The following is a 17,572-nucleotide window of genomic DNA, read 5'->3' as shown; positions in this document are numbered from 1 at the left end:
TTGAGCAAAGACCAATCAAAGAAGCGGAGGATGAGAAAAGGTGACGTGATTGGTAACTAGGAGTCACTGGCGACCTCTGATGGGGCTAGAATAGGACAGCTGTGGAGGTAGAAGTCCATTAGGGACTGTTTAGAAGGGATAGGGAGACCGTGATATTGGGGTACCCTGGTGATAAAGGGAAGACAAGGAGGAGACAGATAACTTGAGGGCAGCAGAGAACCATGTGAGGTTTCAGAAACTGCTGAGAGCTGCTCATTATCTGTAGACAAAAGATGTCTATATTGGCCATGTGATTTTTTGAATATCAGCATTAATATAAATCCCAAAGAAGGGACCCAAATTACTGAAAGAATTCAGAGAGAACCTAACATATCCAGAAAATTAAGTAATTGTTCAATCAAACCACTAATGAAGTAATGATGATATTAATGCATTGCTTAAATGCAGAGTTCCTAAAGGAATTTTAATTCTGGGTCAATCAGTATTGTTTCTGCGCAAAACAGGATATCAAGGAATATAATAGAACCTGAAAATATTTAAGGAAGCAAAACTAAAACGGCAAATCATTGTACCGTCATCATTAATAATACCACACCCACGACCAAGCTAGGAAACTGTGTCATCTTTCCTCTCCACCTTCGACATTCTTCTAATACTGCACTCATCAACAATTCTACTTCTATTAGATTCTTGCTTCAAGCGAAAATATCTTCATTCCCATTTAGATACTTAAAGAATGTTTGCTAGATTGAATTGTGCAAATTATGGCAGACTAGAAAAGACCAGCTCCAGCTCGGTGTTTGGGATAGAAAATGTAAGAACCACAAGTCCACCCTGCTGAGGGCTTTGATCCCATGGAAAGAAAAGAGAGTATATAGCATTTCGGGGCATGAGCTACAGTATCAGAAAGACCTGGCCGCAAATCGCACCTCTCTTTTGCCTGAAAGTAACGCTGGAAAAATTATTTAACTTCAATAAGCCCCCCGTTTCCTACTCTATAAGACAAGGCTAATACAGTTAATGATAATGTCTTCTTGACAGGACTTCTGTGAGGACTATATGAGGTAGTGCATGTAGAGTGTTTAGCACAGATCCTCACATATTTTAAACTCTATCACCATTAACTATTACATTGTCCCCTTTGTCCTGAGAGTAACACTGGAACATACCCTGCACACCGCTTCGATGGACCATCTCATCATATTTTCTTCCTTCTTTTAAGGTTGTCTTTTTTTTAATTTATTTATTTATTTATTTATTTATTTATTTATTGAGAGAGAGAGAGAGAGAGAGAACATGAGAACCAGGGAAGGGGCAAAGGGAGAGGAAGAGAATCTCAAGCAGACCTTCCCCCCACAACCCCGCCGCTGAGCACTGAGCCCGATTTGGGGCTCCATCTCATGACCTTAAGATTATGACCTGAGACAAAGTTAAGGGTCAAACGCTTAAGCAACTGCGCCACGCAGGCGGCCCTCATCATGGCTTCTTCTATCCTCTTCCTCCTTGCCCTCCTCCTCTTCATGCTCGTCTTTCATTCTTTCTCCCCCACACCCCCACCCCCATTTTTCAAAAGGAATGAGTATCATAAGGTTTGGTTAAAGGAATAAAACAAAGTGCATCTGTTTGCTCAGGCTACTATAACAACAACAACAACAAAAAAAAAAAACCCACAGACCAAATGGCTTCGATGAGAAATCCATTTTCTCACAGTTCTGAAGGCTAAAAATACAAGAACAAGCTGTTGGCAGATGTGTTTTCTTCTGGGGCCTCTCTCCTTGGCTTGCAGCTGACTGGGCCTTACAGCAATGTGGTCTTCCCTCTCTTCGTGCATCCCATGCCTCTCCCCCTTCTTAGCAGGACATTAGTCATATTAAATTAGAACCCACTCCTAGGGCCTCATTTAACCTTCGTCTCCTTTCTACAGACCCCATTTCTAAATACACTCACATTCTGAGTACTGGGAGTTAGGACTTCAACATATGAATTTGGGGCGGACACACAATTCAGTCCATTACAAAGAGGAAAAATATTTTCCATTCTTTAGGTCTATAGACTGCTTAAATTAACTTTTAAGAAATAATGTTGTGGGGTGCCTGAGTGGCTCAGTTGGTTCAGCATCTGACCTGATTTTGGCTCAGGTCATGATCTCAGGGTCCTGGGATCGAGCCCTGGGTCAGTCTCCATACTCAGTGGGAAGTCTGCTTGAGATTCTCTCTCTCTCCCTCTCCTCTGCCCCTCCCCCTGCATTCTCTCTGTCTCTCTCTCTAAAATAAAAGTAAATAAATCTTTAAAAAGATAATGTTGAATATTGTTAAATAGATCATTTGTTTCCCTTTGGTCAATATCATTGTTTATAATATAAAATATACATACAAAGAGATGGAATATAATTTCTCTATTGCAAAAAAGTACCCATCTTACAAAATATGTTTTAATTTACTCTAGTATTTATTTGGAAAAAAGTTAGAATGGCATTAGCATATTTAGAACTATAACAAAGATATTGAGATGAATTCCTAAGAACATTGACTAGACAGTTGCATTTCAATTCTACGGTGTTGATTAGTGGAAAGAAAATGCCAGTGTAAATACATTGTTTAAATATACAGCATCAAAAAGGATTTTTTTTATGTATAACAACTGGCAAAGTGTAAACACAGAATGTTGATGTTTTTCATGTTTCTCTTAAAATGCTGAATCAAGTTCCATGCCAGAGGCAGAGGGCCAGGCTATCGGCTTTGACAAGCTCAGCTGAAGTAAAGCCTGCCTTCCAAATGGGAAGGGCAAGGAGCCCAGAAAAAGACCTCATTCCCGAAACTCATGAACACTTTAAGCACTTGACTTTTTCTTTATACTCATCAGCTTTGCAGCGTATCTAGAGAAATTATTTTAATATATGAATATGCTTCTGTGAATCTTATAAATGTTCTTCGAACTTAGTAAAGACCAGGCATTAAGTCAGCGGGGACTATCCTTCTCACCTGAATGGGAAAAAAGAGATCTCCAATCCAACCTTTAAACTTTTCCATTATTTAATCAAAATTAAGTTTTTAATGCATAGTTTTCTTTAAATTCTACCTTGACTCTATTTAGTACAACATTTTGAAGAACATCCAAAAACAAATACTGGGGTCTCGTAGAGATAAGGAGAAGTCACAGAATACGTTACTCCTGACGGCTGCTTCTTAATGTCAAAAGAGAATTTGACACACAATTACAAGAACAACAACAACAAAAGAGAATTTGGCACAAAGCAAATTTTAAAAAGCAAATGAAAAGATGGTATTTTTGATGGTAGATTTTTTAAAAAATTGAACATCCACCAAGAATCTTTTTTAAAAAGTAGAAAGGTCTTAATTTGATCAGTTTCCCATATAAGTAAAATCATTCTACATTCAAGTGAAAAAACTGAAGAATAACATTGAATGACATAAGATAAAACTTAGCTGGGAATTAACAGTTTGCTGCAATAAAAGCTACTACTATTAACTTAACTGTACCAAGTTAGGAAATTCAACTAGGCTACACGTCTCCAAATAATAATTGAATATTGAGAGCTCAATTAGCAAAACAGATCAATTATTTAGTAGGAGAGTCATCCCCTCATAACCACATTATCTCATCTCTCCATTTCCTTTCACTAAAGCACTGAAGCTTTTTAAAGTAATTGGACTCTCCAAATGAGGAACAGGAGAAGCCACCTTTACTGACAGGTAGTAATCAGCCCAAATGGGATTTCGAGGTAAAAGTTTATCCGCCTCAGTCATGTCCTTGATGGAGGCATGTAGTCTTGCAGTTTGTTTCATGGACCCAGCTATTGGGCCAGTAAAAAATGGGAAAGGAAATCAGAGTGGGAGGTAAAGAGAGGAACAGAAGGAAGAGGAGAAAAAAGCTAAGGCTAGTGAACTCCAGATACCCAGAGCGAAATGGCATGTTGAAAGAGCCTGAGTCATCCCCAGACTTTGATTTGTACATTCTCCAGGCTTGCTATGGTTAACACTTATAGAAATGGCATAGGATTCCCACTCGTATGTTGCCAAAAGGCAAAACTGAGCCTCCTGGAAGCAATCTCTAACCAGCAATTATGCTCAGGAATGTAAAGAGGAGGGTATGTTAAAGCAACGTAGCTAACAACATGCACTCGCTCAATGATTTATAATAGACCAGTAACAAACAACACCAATTCAATTTGTTTAACTGTCTGTGTAGCTCCTCAGGGAAGGGAAGACTTATACATTTTGGTAGGCTGATAAATGATTTGTACTCACTTGGAAGGCTGTGTTCAGTTGTGCATCATTATTTCCTCAGCTATTCCAATAGAAATGCCCTAAGCAAGGGCAATGCCTAGAATATTCTTCCCATCTTACACATATGAATTCAGGCTAGCTTGAAATTTGGCAAGGATAGTAAAGTAGATTAAACCATACAAGAATCACTGGAGCAATGACCCTAATATACTAAATTTAGCAACATTATGTTTCCAAATAAATTTTCTAAATATCTGCCTATACACACATACATTTATATTAGACATTTAAATAAACACACACTTTCTTCATTCAACAAGCATCTATTAAATATCTCCTCCTCAGTGTCACAGGAAGTACTGCTTGCTAGGAATAAATAAACATGATTCCTGTCTTCAGAGAAGGCGAAAGAGAAAGGAAACTATAATTTTCGTGCCCAATGTATATGAACACAACACTGTTGTGAAGTTGGTACTATTTTCTCCATTTTACTGATAAACTAAGGTTCAAGGAAACTGCTTGTTTATTATTAATTACCCGGTTAAGTAACAAAGTATTTCAACCAAGATCTGTCAAACTGCAAATTCCAAGCTGTCTGCCAAGAGTTTCAGCAGAGAAGATGGGAAAGTAAACTCTTGTAATAAAAAAATTATAGTATAATGGAAATGTGTACAATATAAAGTAATAGCAAAAATAGGGTAGTAAATCATGGTTGGGGTAAATGAAAAGGATAAACATCTAGCAGACAATATTTGAACTTTGTCTTTTAAAACATTCTCTGCCACTATTGGAGCATGCAGTGCTATGCCCCTATTAAACCTTTGCAATTCCCAAAATACACCATATTCTCCACCCTATTTTCTCTTGGCCCATACTGTGTGCTTTACAAGAAATATCTCCTCTTTGTCTCCCTGGTGAACTCCTACAGTGAAATCTAATGGATCTACAGAAGTGAAAATTCGTAGAAAATTGCCCAATGATTTATTCATTCAGCAGATATTTATGAGTCCTCACTTATATACTGAACATTTAGAGACGAGAACCAACAAATGCTGACCTGCTGAAAATCTAGTCAGGGATATGGAAAATTAGAATGATGATTATAATAAAATACTCACCATCTTAAAAGGAAGCACAAGAGACAGGACAGAAGAGTGGAGGCCACCAAGGGAGTGTCCCCAGAGAAGAACACCCTGGTCTGCATCTTAAAGCCTAAGTAGTTGTTGATATGCAGAGAAAAAGAGAATTGAAACAAAAGAAACCTAACTTCTTGGTGTGTTTGTCTTGTTGGAAAATATCATTAAAGTCTTGGCAGCACTGCATTGAATTGTTAATTATGTAATGAACAAGAGAGTTGATTAAATGCATGAGACCAGCAATGCGACATACAATAACAGTGTAATTCATGTCTTCCCTATTCACCAGCCAGGAGACATCTGACAATGATGTGTTCATTGGAGGAAAGAGAATTCTGAAGATAAGACTCCATCACACTCAATTTGCTAGCAATATCGATTTCCTGATATAATCTGCAAATGAAGGGAAATTTAGTTGATTGGCACCAAAGAAGAGAAATAATCATGACTACATTGACAAATGGAAAGATAACCTCATTCTCACCTGAAATACATGTCTATGGGAAGAACCTTTCTAGAACAGGTTAGCCCAACAAGAGGACATTTATTCTAGGTTCTGTGTTTTTCTCTCCCTCTCCCTCTCTCTCTCCCTCCCCTCTCTCGTTTTAATGCATATTATATATTGATATGTGTGTGCATAAATACACACACACATACATACACACACACACACACACACACACACACACACACATACCTTTCTTCTTCATATTCACTGAATCACTGCAATGAATAGTGACTGGTGTTGAACTGTCTCAAGCCGGAACTGAGCTGGCATTTCCTCACTTTCCAATTTTCCCAACCAGAGATGTTAGCATTCACCTTACAGCTAAAAGGTCCACTTTAATATGTAGTGTATATGTTTTTAAAACTACCGATGCCTCTTTTTTTAAAATTCAATAGTAAATAATAAGAAACATTTGGGAGGCACTACCTTGTTCTATAACTTTACCTTTGTTAATTATTTTAATCCACACAACCACCCTATTAGGTAAATACCACTATGATCCCCATTTTACAAATAAGGACCTGAGCTACAGAGAGATTAAGTGACTTGCCAAAAGTCACACAGCATTCACAAAGAAAAAAAAATGGTAAAAAAAAAAAATTGGCCATGGTGCTCATTGCCTTTCCCTAGCACTAAGTTCACCGAATAGAAGCATAGGAACTTTGTGCTTTTTAAGGGGTTAAAAAGGAAAATGACAAACAGTATTCTAGAAAGATAAACAATGTGTATCCTAACAACAATAATTTCCTTTGGACTTCTCTTATCACAACCTAATGTTAAGCATTTTAATTTTCAACATGGTGAGTCCCAAATAGCTTCTGGCTCCTACATCTGAACTATAAGAACAAGCCTGTGATTCACCTACCTTTGCAGTGAAGCATAGCTTAGCTTTGAGGCTTCTCACCTTTGGGTTTAGATTTTCAAATATGAGGATCTTACTTCCATTTTTTCATGTTTTCTTTTTTTACTATCAACGAACACTATATTATTTTTCTGATCACGCACTTTTCTAAGTAAGTTTGCAAATTTATTTGCAAAAATACCAGTGTGTTATGACTATGGTAATGCCATTTCAATTATATTATAAATATCTTCATCAAGTAATGATTCTGTATTCAGGTCTATGCTAACAAAGTAAGGTACAGTTATAAATCAATTAGTAAAATTCAAAAAAGGGAAGGGAATGAATAGCATATAAGTGCTAGAAGGATCTTAAAGAAATACTTACAAAAAATGCATATTCTGCTTAAGATATCTGGATAATTGCTTCAAATCTTTGTTTTCATTGCTAACATAGACCTGCCCCATATGTCTAAGATCACTTCATATGATGTTTCATGAAACATCAATGATAAAACCCTCATTATTATGCATATTTTTTAGATATTTAAGCAAAAGGTAAAAATAAAAAGCCTCAATTTTAGGATTTCAGAAGGAAAAATTAGCTAAGTCGTCCAATTAAACAAGAGGTTTATTTTACATTGCTATATTTTAATAATGTGACACCTTGTTTGTTCAGAGAAAAATGTTCCATTATCAACTAGGCATTGAGCAACCAGTATAGGATTTTAAATCCATAGGAAACTGAATCTTAATAAAGTGCTGGTATAGTTTCCCTTATAATTTTAGCACCAAAGTATATTATATACTCCCCAACATCTTCTATCTGAGCACTTAGACCCACATTCCTACTGATGTTCTTCCGAAAGACAAACTGAGACATGGGCTGGCAGCTTCCTGGAAAGATGAAAGAGGCTTTGGAGCCCAAGCTGTGCACTGGTCAGATTCCAGATGAGTGGTTTCTTCCTGAGATGAGGCTAAGTCAGCCAGGAATAGCCCAGAGGCAGGAACCGTGAATGGCAAATAAATAAAATGCAGTAAAATGACAGAAGATTAAGGGAAAACATAATATTTGATCTCTAATTTTATACCAAAGACTTGTTAATTATGAAAATCTGGTCCTTTGATTGTGTTTGTTGCATTTACATTCAGAAGTGGTCCAAGGGAATGAGAAATGTGTGTTACACAGCAAAACTCAATGAGTTTTCTTCATTTCTTCAACATCCTTTCCTCTCAAAATGAAAAGATACTCATTCTGAGAAGCAAACATAAAACTGGTTTATAGGAGTAGGCCCATGGTACCAGAAAAGAGTTCGCCTTCATTTTCCAAGATAGCTGTTAAAAAATCATCAGCATGTGTATTAGTCAGAGTTCTCCAGAGAAAAACAGAGTGGTGCATATACATATATATATATATATATATATATATATATATATATATATATATATATATATATAAAGAGCTTTATTATAAGGAATTGGTTCACACAATTATGGAGGCTGACAAGTCCCAAGATATGCAGTCAGCAAGCTGGAGACCCAGGAGAGACAATAATGGAATTCCTTTCCATAGGCCTGCAGACTTGAGACTCAGGAAGAGCCAATGCTTCAGTCCAAGTCCACAAGCAGGAGCAGTGCGGGGAGTTCCAACTCAAGGAAGACAGGAAGGAGGAAATTCCTTCATATTTGCAGGAGAATCAGTTTTTTTGTTCTATTCGGGCCTTCAACTGATTGGATGAGGCCCACCCACATTAGGGCGAGCAATCTGCTTTACTCAGTCTACTGATTCAAATGTTAATATCATCCAAAAATACCCTTACAGATATACCCAGAATAATGTCTGACCAAATGTCTGGATAGTCCACGGCCCAGTCAAGTTGACAAATAAAATCAACCATTACAGCATGGTAAGACACAGGAAGAAAATAAGACAACATCTCACTTATTCAAACCTTTTTTTTTTTAATTTCTGAAAGCAGAGTCACTAGCATATCAAAGGATTGAAGCTAGAATCAGATCACATATATGCCTTGACTCATAGAACTATGTAAATTACACCACACTAGCTTTCAGAAAAAAGTATACTCAAAACTCGAAACGTTCCCTTTTTCTTTTTTCTTTCCTTTTTGATTGGTTCTCATTAAACATCAGAATACTTTCTCTAGCAATTTGAAACAATTTTAATCTGCTTTCTAAATTCACACTGACCATCTTTTAAAACTCAGAAAATGAAAACTTACTGACAAGCAATCTCATTAGACCATTCCCAAACATCTCCTATCACTAAGAAAGATAAAGTGCACTCTGACGCTACATATAACAAATGCTTGAGTTTAGTCTGAGGTGGTCTGTTATTCCGAAGAGATCAAGTAGCTCACAGGAGACAGAAAAACAATTTCAATATTTGTCTTTTGCAGACAAAAAAACAAATGATGCAAACCCATGTGAACAAATGCCTTTATCCAAGCCTCGGCCCTTTCTCTTCCCTGGACTATAACAGTAAGTTATCTTATGAGAGGCGCGGCCATGCTGACTTGAAGGAACAGGCCCACAACTCAGATTGCATATGGTTGAAATGTTACCCTCGTGTGTTCAGTCTTCTCCTTTCTGCTGTCTACAGAGACCATAATCAGTTCCCAATACTGCCTAAAAATGACCGGCAGGCCTAGAGGACCCTTGCACAATCTGGACCTGGGATCTGCTACCCCCCTTCTCCGTGCCACCACGAGCAATGGTGACACTGAATAGAAAGGAGTAAGCATATCTCCAACCCAGTAACCCCCACCCCATAAATTCCCTCACGTTCACCCAGGGCTGACCGTGCACAGGCTCCCGTGTCAGCATTCATTCTGTACTTACTGCATAGAAACCTGAACAGTATCAGCTCTTAGGATGAAATAAAGTGAAACAGGATGCCCCAAAGAGGAGGATGTTTTTGCTACTGTTTGTACATTTTGAAGAATCAGAAGAAGGCACAGCCTTATTCCTTACCTGGACATGAAAAACACTTTCAACAAAATCCCCTTCACATGGTCCAGGGGGCTCTTCATCATCTGGCCGGCGTCGGCTCCAGCCCCATTTCTTAGGAATCTCACCAGCCTCTCCTTTCCCACCACACCGGCCTCACCCCTTCCCACCTCAGGGACTCGACATGCTGCGCCTTCTGCCCGGAATATCTGTCCTCCACTCTGTAGCAGGGTGATATATTTTTAAATATTCCCTGATGGTACTTTTCGTTGTCTGCAATTTGAATTTTTCTCTGCACCTTCTGTAATTAGGACAAATATGACTTTGGCACTTTTTCTATTGGGAGTGGAGGGCAAATACCTTCCTGGGAATCAGAAGGAGATGATTTAGGATCATCCCTGCCTGACAGGAAGAGAAAATGAAAAGGGAAGTCTGAGGGAAAGAGGGAAAACCCTACACAACCCTCCAACAGATCCCCAGAGTCAAACAGGGGGATGGAGGGGGAGGGAGAAAAAGCTGTGATTGTACAATTTGCAAAGAGTTCAATAGAATTCTAGAATTCTAGTTCAACAGAATTCTAGAATAGAATTAAGGGAGTTTGCTTACATACCCCAACACAGCCTCCAAAGACACATGGCTTTCGGAGGAACACTGAGGGTGTCGTGGGGCCACCGTGGGGAACATGGTGCCTGAATGACAAGAACAGAAATGACTGAGGGAGGGGCCAGGTGGATGGGCCTGAAATAGCTCCCCATTGCCTCTCATCCTGTGCATGGCATCAGAAATCCCTCTGTGACCTATTGGTGGATTCAGAAGACAGCTGAAGCTTCAAGTTCCCTATGAAAGCTGTGATCCTCTAGCAGAAGGACACATGGTCAGTTCCCCAAACCAGGAGTTGAAAGAGACTTCAACAATACCGTATTATGTACTTCACAGTTGCTAAGAGACTAGAACATAAATGTTCTCACCACAAAAAAGAAATGATAATTATGTCGGGGGATAGAAGTGTTAGCTAATGCTTTGGTGATAATTTTATTGCAAATGTATCATATCAACACATTACATACCTTAAGCTTAGCATTGTACATGAATTCTACCTTAATAAAAAAGTTAAAAGATGGTAGGTAATCGGGCTGCACTATCGGCCATCCAAAACCTAAAACCTGTTCCATGTCTGAGAAAATGAAGTTCCCTCAGTTTAAGCACTGTTTTGAGTTTCTGTTACCTGCAGCTGAACTCATGTCTTACTCAACACAATAGCATGGACCTCTCATTGACTTTTTTAATCACTCAAGGGTTTCATCGGTGTTAGCCGGCATTCATGGCACTAGGGTGTGTGTGGATTTTACCAGTCCTGGGTGGCGCAACAGAAAGCAAAGTACAAGGATTTAAATACAATGTCTGAGCCTGAACTCACTGAACAATGAGTTTTATTCTATCATTTTCCCATATTAGTGAAGCCAGATCATTTTAGGGGTTTTTATGTTCTTTCTAGATGCTACATAATTCTTTAGAAGAACGCAAAATAATTTAACAGTCCACTAACTCTCTGACTTTCTCCAAACGTTCATCTCCTTTCTTGTTACTATTATTATGACTATTATTACTATTAAGATATAAGGTTCTTATTAAATTTAATATGTTTCAAATGTTAAAACTATGCACTTTCAATTATCACCATCATTTAACAGATTTTTCTAATTGAGACTCAAAGAAGCTAAATTGTATCTAAGCTCATCTCTTAGAAAATTTCAAATGTGTTCAAAACACAAGACTCTTGGATCCTGGTTCCTGAATCCTGGGTGTTCCTTCTTCCAAAGAATGCCTTAAAAGATCTTTTTAAAATATATTTTAAACAATTTGTATGAGGCTCAGCTCAGTCTGAGCATTTTTCCCCCTTATTACTAGTCATTGGTGGATATGCCTTTTACATTTATTGAACATGATTTTTTTACTTTCTGTTTTTTTGTCTTTTGTTTTTGTTATTTGAGAGAGACAGAGAGAGAGTGGGGTGGGGGAAGGGACAGAAGGAGATGGGGGGAGAAAATCTTAAGTAGACTCCACACAGAGCACAGCGCCTGACACGGGGCTTGATCTCACGACCCTGAGATCATGACCTGAGCCAAAATCAAAAGTGGGACGCTTAACCAACTAAGCCACCCAGGCGCCCCTTTACTTTCCGTTTATTAGGATGCTCACCACACAAATATATCTTATATATTTAAGTGATTCAAATTTCTCCTGTCCGTGACCTGCTCTGACCCTAGAACTTTCTAAGCTTAAAAGTAACAGAGGACATCACAATGGAAATGATAGATACAATTATCTACGTTGAAAGTCTAAAATTATTTTATTCACTAACATATGAAAACCAAGCAAAAAATGAGAAAAATATCCTTATTTTAATATTCACATTAAAATAATTATATTAATATAGTAGGAAACATGGCATTATCCATAACAGACAAATAACTCATAAAATCAGTTTAAAAAACACAAAGACCACACGGGATAAGCGGGCAAAAGAAAGAACAGATGCCTCATAAAATAGGACATCGGTTTGTGAAAAAAATATTTACTCAACATAGTAGGAACTTCTGGTTCCTGCCCATATGGCAACTTAACATGGGGCTTCTGGCTCCCTCTGTAAAATTAACCCTGGAATAACTATAGAAGTAAGAGGGAAAAGTGTGTTTCAGAAACTAACCTTTCCATAGTGATACTAAGCCGATTTCAATGACGTGTTGAGGGGAAGTAGTTGTCTAAAGCTTCGGACAGAAGATAGCTGAAGGAGACATGAGAGGCTGTGTTAAAATACAACTCTCTAAGTACTACGTTGGCCTTTGCTGGGCTGTGTTTGGGACAATCGTTTCCGATGCCTGCACCATAAAAATCACTGGCAACCTTTCAGATGTCAGTACACCCATGTTCCAAGATATTATCTATCACAAGATTGCAAATGCCCCATCAGGGTGTGTATTATATATAAACAGGTGCCCACAGAGCTGCTGTCCACCCCCACCAGATATTCACTTTTACCCCCTCCCTGCCCAATCCCCCGGAGCAGATGAGTTACAAATGAAGGAGGCAGCCTCCTATCACTGTTTCTCCTTGAGGCTTTATAGGAGGCAAATGGGAGAAATCAGGAGTAATCACGACTGGGTCCGCTGTGCCTGAGGCTCTCCGCACTGGGGTTCATCCCCTCCACCCTCCTCAAGCTCACCAAACCAGCAAACACTGGAAGCCAGTCTTCAGCCCTTGCTTAACTCATATTACTAAACACAATAACTCATCTTCCAAGGGATGATGGATTCTCAGGTCAAAGTAAGAAGTATAAGTATCTCAATGAATTATTTTTAACTGGATAAAATATGCCAAGTGAATTTTTTTCAGAAAAGTAGGCCAAAAACTTAAAATAAGCTTGAACATGTATTGAGAAGCTAAAGAAAGTGTCACCCAAATTTAAATAAAAGACTGTGGATTGAAAGGCCCTCTGGGTGAGAGAGAAGGGAAAGTGCTACAGAGACATATCAAAGTCAATGAGGCAACTCTAACCGCTTCCAGAAAGGGTAGATCTTTTACAAAGAAACAAGATTCACCTTGCCATCAGACTTCTCAACCACCTTCTCTGGATGCAAGAACATAATTGAGAGATAAATTATTAAATATGAAAAGAAGTTTAAACCTACAATTGATATGTATTATATCATTTACATGTAAGAGTTTAAAAAAAAACAGTATGAGAGCAAAATAAAAATAAGTTCAGGTATACACCCTCAGATTTACTACCAAAAGCCCGTACTGAAAATATTTTTGCAGGAAGTATTCAAATAAAACACACACACACACACACACACACACACACACACACACACACACAAATCCAGCAGAGGCTGCAAAATGTATATAAATTAGAGTTTTAATATCTTGATAAATTGAGTGCTATGTTTTTAAAGCTAAGATCAAAGAACAGGAAAAGAGAATATGCAAATAATACCCCCCAAATTGATTGAGATAGGGTTGGAGAATAATTGGGAAAATAACAATCATCTTCCAAAAAACTCCAATAGATATGAATAGGTAATTAAAAATGCACACATGCATACAAAAAGCTAGCAAGCATATCACAAGATGCTAAAAATCATTGATATTCAGAGAAATGCAAATTAAATCAATGAGACAATACTTTTACCCTGGAAAAATTAGAACACCACGTGTTGATGAAGATGTAAGTATACAGAAAGCCTATTGTATTCCTTTTAGAAATAAATTCTATGATTCTATTTAGTCAAAGTAACTACAGCAAACACAACACTCAAAACTTCCAGAGAAATTTTCAAAAAGGTCCGTCCGGAAGACATTCAATATAAACAGGGTCATATCAAAGACACACGGGGGCTAACTTAAAGGAATTCCACTGATTAAAGATGGGCAATTGGATTATCAAAAAGAACATAAACTGTAGTATGAAAATGCATTCATGCATAGTGAAATTAGAAAAAGCAAAACACCTCTTTGGTCACCATTAGAGATTATTCAGGCATTAACTCATCAAAAAAAGTGAGAAATAAAGGGAAAGAATCAGATCTCAACTGTACAAACTATTGTCTGGAGAAACCAAACTGTTAGCGAGGGAAAGTTCTTGGTCCGTCACCAAAGCAGAAGGGAAGGTAGAATTAGAAAATTAACATTTTGCAAGCCCTAATGAAGTTATGGGTCTAGTCAATCCTCATCAGTGGATGTTAAAAGGATGTAAAAAAGAAAGATCGAGGGAAGCTCTATTGGGCTGACAACACATAATCTATCTTAACATCACTAAACGTGGGCAACCAGATGGTCTGGGCTTCTGGCTGCAACGCAATAAGGAGGAAACAACACAAACTATGACATATCCTTGACAAAAAGAAATTGAACCTGACTCCAATCAAGTCTCTAGATAGAACTCTTAGTTTACAGTAAATATAGGGGTGAGGGGAAGAAAAATCATGATGAATCAATCAGTCAAATCAAGAATGTGGAACACACTATGGGACAAATAACCTAGTCTCTTTCCAAATAAATGACATAAGAAGTGGGGGGCTGGGAGCTTGTTAGAAATAAAATGAGGTTTAACAAACGTAACAACCAAATGCAGTACTGGCTTCTATTTTAACAAATCAACTCTTAAAAATGATATTTATTGAGACAGTTGGAGATATTAGAATATAAACTGAGTATTGCACAAATTAAAAAATTACTGCCACCTTTTTTAGATACGATAATGGTATTTTAGTTACATAAAAAACATTTATCAGATATATAGTGTGATTAGTGCCAAAACTTGGGCATTTGTTATACTGTTTCCTCTATTTCTATGTGTGTTGGAAAATAAACATTAAAAGTTGTTTTTGTTTCTGTTTTTTAATAATAATAAAATCAAAGGGGTGCCTGGGTGGCTCCGTCAAGTAAGTGTCTTTCTGCCTTTGGCTCAGGTCATGATCCCAGGGTCCTCAGATCGAGCCCCGCCCATGTCAAGCTCCCCACTTAGCGGGCAGCCTGCTTCTCCCTCTCCCTCTGCTGCTCCCCCTGCTTGTGCTCTCTCGCTCTCTGACTCTTTCAAATAAATAAGTAGAATCTTAAAATAATAATAATAAAATTAAAAGTAGTACATTAATTTAGTAGCTTCATATGCTATCCAAAAATGGCATTTTTATCAACTTTAATTATATGGTAAAATCTGTTTTCTATAATGCTATGCCTTTTAAAAAGGCTGAAAATAAAATTTTAGTATGTTCTCGTGTATTTAACAAATTCACATAGGAAAAAAAGGCAAGCCCAAAAAGAAATCTAAGAAGTATCCCACCTTAAAATAGTAGAATAATGAGTAATATTTTTTACTTTTCTATATAATTCTCCATAGTTTCCATATTTCCAAATTTCCAACTTTTATCATCAGGAAACACTTTTAAGAATATCCTCTTTTTTTTTCCCTCATTGGAATGAATGAAGATTGTCCAATCAGGATTTTACTTCTAGAATTTCCTATCCCTCAAGAGCCATACACTTTTAAAAAAATCCTCATCACGGCAAAACACTTGTTTCTCTGACCTTTTTGGAACAGGATTTTCTAACGTCTCAGCTACAAGTCAAAGCACCTTTTAAAATCCTTTACTCAGTATACTGAGCTTCAAAATTGCCTGCTCATCCTCCCACATTTCTATTACTTCATAGAGCAAACCAGTTTTCCATAATAAGTGACTGAGCTACTGAACCACAATTTCTATACATTAATACCTGAGACACCAAAATCGCAATGCAGTTGACCCTTGAATACATGTTTGAGCTGCACAGGTCCATTTAAACCTGGATTTTGGGGGCGCCTGGGTGGCTCAGTTGGTTAAGCATCTGCCTTCGGCTCAGGTCATGATCCCAGGGTCCTGGGATCGAGCCCCACATCAGGCTTCCTGCTCAGCGGAGGGTCTACTTCTCCCTCTCCCTCTGCCTGCCACTCCCCCTGCTTGTACTCTCTCTCTCTCTCTCTCTCTGTCAAATAAATAAATAAAATCTTTAAAAAAATAAAATTAAAATTAAATTAAATAAACCCAGACTTTTTTTCCATACGTGGAGTGCAGTACTGTATGTTTTCTCTTCCTTATAATTTTCCTAACAAAATTTCCTTTCTCTAACTTACTTTATTGTAAAAATATAGTATATAACACACATAACATACAAAATATGTGTTAACTGTTAATGTTATCAGTAAGGCTTTCAGTCAACAGTAGACTACTGGTTAAATGTAGGGAGAGCCAAATGTTATATGTGGATTTTCAACAGTGTGGGTGTTAATGCCCCAACCCCTGCACTCTTCAAAGGGATCAATTATAAATTTTTAGTATCATCTTTTGAGTCCTGGCTATATAACTAATATACAATGATTAAAATGTTATGTCAAGATAGTAAACATGACATCTGATAGAAATCCATTCCTGATCAACTCTCCTTCATCAAGAAATCATGTCAAGGGGTGCCTGGGTGGCTCAGTCGTTAAACGTCTGCCTTCGGCTCAGGTCATGATCCCAGCGTCCTGGGATCGAGCCCCGCATCCGGCTCCCTGCTCGGCGGGAAGCCTGCTTCTCCCTCTCCTTCTCCCACTCCCCCTGCTTGTGTTCCCTCTCTCATTGTCTCTCTCTGTCAAATAAATAAATAAAATCTTAAAAAAAAAAGGAAGAAAGAAAGAAATCGTGTCAATTAAAACTTAAAATATATCTCAGGAGAGAGCGCTTTTATTTAGTTGTCCGAAGACCTTTCAGCAATGTTGGGACAGCACTAGTGAGAGAATCTGCATGAAAACCCTGCCATTCCCTTAGCCAAAAAAGTCCTGGCCTTCAGCAATCCTTTTCTTTTGCTAATAACTTCCTTGCCCCACCTCCTTTCCGATGAACACCTTCCATTTTGTGCGACTCCACTGGAGCATCTCTCTAAATGCTAGATGGGATGCTGCCCAATTTGTGAATCACTTAATAAAACCAATTGGATCTTCAAATGTACTTTTGAATTTTTGTTCTCTAACAGACTGTAGATGGCAGTGGACATGTGAAAATTTATAACAGGATATTGTTTATGTTAGTCAAAACACACACATTTTACCTGTACTATATAAATGCTGCTTTCTGGGCTGCCGGGGAGTAGAAAGAAAGGCATTAGCTAAAACACTAGGTGAAAATATTAAGGCACTAGTTAAAATACTATACTATGATAAAAATGTTATTTAACAATATATATTATGTTATATATATAAAACATATATATAAATGTTAAGGAAAAAATGAGCTTAGGAGAGAATGAGGGAAAGAAGTGCCTAGAATACTGAGAAAATAGTAGGTTCAGCCCTTAAG

This window comes from Eumetopias jubatus, unplaced genomic scaffold (genome assembly GCF_037043125.1).
Source record: "Eumetopias jubatus isolate StellerSeaLion01/CBP00866 unplaced genomic scaffold, mEumJub1_p1.0 scaffold_14, whole genome shotgun sequence".
Classification (NCBI taxonomy): Eukaryota; Metazoa; Chordata; class Mammalia; order Carnivora; family Otariidae; genus Eumetopias; species Eumetopias jubatus.
Note: the sequence above shows the minus strand (reverse complement) of the source record.